The sequence below is a fragment of the Trichosurus vulpecula genome, chromosome 6 (genome assembly GCF_011100635.1).
Source record: "Trichosurus vulpecula isolate mTriVul1 chromosome 6, mTriVul1.pri, whole genome shotgun sequence".
Classification (NCBI taxonomy): Eukaryota; Metazoa; Chordata; class Mammalia; order Diprotodontia; family Phalangeridae; genus Trichosurus; species Trichosurus vulpecula.
In genome coordinates this window covers 172587259-172592606 of record NC_050578.1, presented here as the reverse complement: position 1 = coordinate 172592606, position 5348 = coordinate 172587259, and the positions used below count along the sequence as shown (strand labels likewise).

Sequence of the window (5348 nt, the reverse complement as noted above, 5' to 3'; positions counted from 1 at the left end):
AGGAATGCAAATAGCAATTGTTTCTATTTTGTCCAGAAACTCTTAGGGTCTTCCCCTCCCAGATCTATTTTTTTAAGAGGCAATTCTCTGCCCCCTTTCTTATTAAGCCTTAATCACTGAATGGCATTGCCTCAGTGAAACTGAGACCTAGGAAAGTTACCTTAGGTTGAAAAAGCCAAGGTTCCCTCCTCCCCTGTACCTCAATGCCCCCACCCCTGCATTCAGAGCTATCTGTAGTCATCCAGATCTATATCTTGCTACTGGACTCAGATGGCTCTGGAGGAGAAGGTGAGGCTAGCCACTTTGCACAGCCCTCCCTCACTTAAATCCAGTTTATTTGCATGCCATGGCATCACCTCCCTGAAGTTATAGGTCTCTTCAAGAATGAAGGACAAACACCCTTCTCTCTCTGTCGGCGCTTCCTGTGAAGCGGCTGCTATCTCTTTGCTAGCACCATGCCTGCCCTCAGACCCTTCTTGAAGCCTAAAATCATCAAGAAAAGGACCAAGAAGTTCATCCAGGACCAGTCTGACAGACGCCAAGATCAAGAGAAACTGGCATAAACCAAGGGGCATTGACAACAGGGTGTGAAGACAATTCAAGGGCCAGATCTTGATGCCCAATATTGATTATGGAAGCAATAAGAAGACAAAACACATGCTACCAAGTAGATTAAGGTAGTTTTTGGTGTACAATGTCAAAGAGCTCAAAGTGCTCCTGATGTGCAACAAATCTTACTGTGCTGAGATTGCTCACAATGTGTCCTCTAAGAATCAGAAAGTTATTTTTGAGAGAGCAGCTCAGCTCGCCATCAAGATCACCAATCCAAAGGCTAGACTGAGCAGTGAAGAAAATGAGTAAAAACATTTACACATTTTTATTTGTTAAATAAATCCTCAAAATACTAAAAAAAAAAAAGAACGAAGGACACACAGCAGCAATAACATAGTAGTAGGTAACTGGCACACCCATTAACATACTCATTTTTAGCTTTCCTCATCACCTTGTGAATTATACTTTTTAAAGTCTCCATTTTTAGAATCCTTTTATTCCCAGCATTAATGGTATATGGGAAGTATCACATATTCCTATTGACTTCAGTCTATTATTTCAGAATACTGGGGTTTTAGATATAATTTCCCACTTGGCCACTACTCTTCTTGTACTTTCATTACCCTCCATAGGTACCTGATCATTTCCTTCATCTCTACATTTTTTGATAAAAGAGACTTGCTGGAAATAATGCTGCAGCTTAGACCAGAGTTCAACTCTGCACAATATAGCAAGGAGCTATTCTTTGCATTAAGAAACCCAGAAATTTAACTCATTCACATTTTTCTTGTCTGCCTGATAAAACACCCATGGTCACTTGTCGGTCTATTTGATGACCCTGTAAGCCATTCACATTTTTATTACCACTCTACCATTATATCATTTAACATTATTATGTTTTCCATTGCCCTCCTGTCCAGCTGGTTCACTCCTTTCTCTCCTTATTTTGCCCTACTGAATTTGTTCAGAATGCTGTTAATTTTCCACTGCCATGAATTTCCAGTTTTTAATTTCCTTGGAAATGCTTAATACTATTCTACAGAACTTGGTTTCTTTTGATGAATGTGTATTTATAACTTTTCCATTCCTTTTGTATCAAAATAATAGCCCATTTTCTGGCTCACTTGTTTTTTTCCCTAGTCCCAGAGTTCTTTTTGAAGTATGGGATTTTAATATCCTCTCCTCTTCCAAAATCAAAGCAAATTGATTCCTTTTAAAGTCATCTATCTCAGACACTAAAAAGTTGTAACTTCTCATTTTTTCTAATCCAGATTTTTTTATTTAAGAATTTTTTTCCATCACATGATAACCTCTGAAATTTAATAAATGGCTCTGTGTTCTTGTTGATCTCCTCTTCTAATTATAGATGCTAATCTACTTTTAGATTTCAATTCTCTTTTCTAACATTTTATTCATTTTATGTTAGTATTGGTCATATCTCATTGATCTCATTATATAAGAGCAAAACTAATTCTAATCTCTACAAATTCACTGCAATAGCATTTTTATTCTTATGGGTAGAGACAATATAATAACTGAGATTATAGTCTAAAGTAGCAAAAAAGTACAATCTATTCTCAATTTAAATCAATGGATGATTGATATGCTCCAATGATATTTTATGATCCTGGTTAAAATTAAATCAAGCATTACAATGTTGTAGACAGAGGTCTGTGCTCAGGGTAAAAGTCTATGGTTCAAATCTAGCTTCTGACATTTAGTAAATGTGTGATTGGTCTCAATTCCTCATTTCTAAAATGAGCAGATTGGACTGGATGGACTTTAAAAATCTTTCCAACTCTAAATCTACGAGCCTATAAATGATTAATTATATACAACTGACATAGAATAGTTAATTTTGTCATTCAGTGAACATAGAATGCACTAAACTCTATGTATGATTCTATAGAAGATAGAAGCATCTTATGATTCCCTCTATTGAGAAGCTTGAAATTTAGCAGAATTAAGTTTATGAGTTTTATAAATATCAATTAAATAGAGAAATGTGTCAATGGTGCTTTATGAAGCTATACATCAGGAATTATTAAAATAAAAAATAATGATTCTTAATATTTCAAATGTTTTGCAAATTAAAATGAATAGCATCTTCACCATTGCAGAAGCCAAGTTATTATATTTCTGAATTCAATAAAGGAAAGATTAGTTATTAATTTAAATTCACTAGTAACTTCATGGTAAAAAAATTTATAAGCTAAATTAATAGACTTTAAGAATTTGGCAAAATTTTAAAAAACAGTATATTTGTGTGTGTGTAAACATATATAGCATACTTATTTGTGTATTGTTAAATATATAATTCAATACAATATTATATAACATTCTTTTACATATATTTATATGACTATAATGACAAATTATATATGGAACATACACAGTTATATCTTACATAATAATAAGATATATTTTGAGGCACTGTGGTTTAGTGGATACAAAACTAGTCTCACAGGCAAGAAGATCAGAGTTCAACTCCTGCCTCTAACACACATTGGCTGTGTGACGCCAGGCAAATCATTAAATCTCTCAGTGCTGTAGGCACCAATCTAAGACTATAAGTTGAAGAAAAGATGCTGAAGTACATTTGTAGAAGGAGTTTCCTCAACTGAGAGTTCCCTGTACCAATTAAATGCTGTGTCTAATACTTATTCCCTTATATATCATATATTTATATCTTATATTCAACATAATGATTGCATTTACGAAATATATTATTTGTATTACATATAATATATGATGTATACACACACATGTGTGTGTATTCCTTATATTATGAAACCCCCCTGTTTGATTTCTGACATTGGAGAGAATTGAGGGGATTAGGAGAACAAGTGGTTAAGTGTGGGAATTGAGTGAACCACAATGACTTCATCTTGTGACTCAATTTTGGAGCTATCTTGCAGTTCCTTTCCTACTCAATCACAAGTCTAATCCAGATTCTGTCTTGTGAGAAAACTTTGTTCAATGCTGAAAATTGGAAGAAAACCTCATTGCATTGTTCAAACCTAGCCCTGTGTGGCTGGGAGGCTGGACTACCTTTACTGCTCTTTAGAGACCCATAACTTAGGATCTACATTTTGCTGACCAAAAACTCAATCAGATCTGAAGATTGATGCAAGGAATTTTCTCACACTTATACATCTCAGACAGCCTTTATGTCTTATTTAAAATCTGGTCCCATACTGATTAATCAGTTATAGTTTTCATGTTCTTCTGAATCTTTACAAAATCTTGGGGGGGGGCAGAGTGGGATACCTCTTTTTCTGAATTTAAGGAATTGCACATGTTCACTTTTTCCCTCCTAACTTTGGAAGTCTCTAATCTTTCCTCCAATTAGAAATCAGAAGACCTATTGCTGTATTGTTTCCTTTTAACTAATTGGCCTTATTTTATTGTTTTCAATATATAAAATTTGGTCTCCCTGTATTCAGGGTCCAGCGTCAAATCTGAGGAAGGCTACTGTTCCCAATTTGTTAGGCAGTGGGCATTCATTATTTAATAAATCAATGTACTCAGAAGCTCAAACCTCTGTTTCCTCAGTTATTTCATCTTTCACCTGCCACACATTCAAGCATAGAGTACTAATCAAATATAAGATACTATGATTTCTATGAAACCAAAGCATAAATTAAAATCACCTTTTTATTTCCAAAAAAGATTGAGAATGTCTCTAGATGTTTTCCTCTCAGCCTAAGAGGAGTTCAATTCAGTCCATCAAACTTTATTGCCATTTCTTGAATGCCTATCATATCTAAGGTACCATGCAAGGCTCTCTATCCAGTATACAAATTACTAAATATAAATAAACTGCAATCTCTGAACAAAAAGAACCTTCAAAATAGGACTGTAAGTTTTAGAGATGGCAATATTAGAGATCACCTAGTCTAGGCTTTTGTTTTATTTTTTTTGGTAGATGAGGAAATTGAATTGCTAGTGACTTCCGCAAAAGCATATGGACTTTAAATAAATGAGTCCAGGCCTCTGATTCTCTATCCTAAACTTTTGCCAGTATTTGTCTAATCAGCTTTTGTCAGAGGAGAAGAAATATCCAAGAGGCTCAATGAGAACCCACTATCTTCTGACTCCATGGATTACTGTTAATACAAAGAAAACAAAAGAGAAAAGCATAATACTGCAAGTGGCCTTTGAGAAAAGGACAGAGCCTTCTGCGATTCACAGAACTGGAAGAAACTTCTAAGTCATCTATTTCAACTCTTACCTGAAATAAAATCCAATCTCTAATAATCCTGACACTAAAGTACCTATTATGTACATGTTTAACACTCAGATTATCTCTCATTCCTTTTGAAGGAATTACTAAAATTATTCTGTAAGTATGCCCAAAGAATTATAAATCTATGCACACCATTTGTCAACCATACACAGACTTTGGTCTAAGAAGGTCAGAGTAGGTTATCCACTGTTTTATTTCTCTCAAAGTGGGCAGTGTGCATTGCATAGGAGCTGTAGTGCAGAACTGGGCTCATTTAGGGGTTCAGGTGCATAGTTTACATACCCTTTCAATAGGAGCTGATGTCACCCCATCATCACTTTTATCTCTGGACAGAGGGAGTGCCTCTTTTATCAGACCCCCAAGATTTGGACTATGTAGACAAAAGACTCTGTCTCTACCCAGTCTTCCCTATCTTAGATTAAATTACTTGCAAGCTTGGGTGGGCTTTCACCAGTATGAGGAGGCTCAATGAAATCTCATTATCAGTAATGTCCTTCAGAATAAAAATAGAACTTTGGAAGAAGGGGACTGAGGGAAACTCTAAATC

General features: G+C 35.1%; 1 pseudogene; it reads left to right on the top strand.

Moving 5' to 3' along the window:
- Positions 1-455: 455 nt before the first annotated feature.
- On the top strand, positions 456-861 carry LOC118854397 (annotated as a pseudogene).
- Positions 862-5348: the final 4487 nt, after the last annotated feature.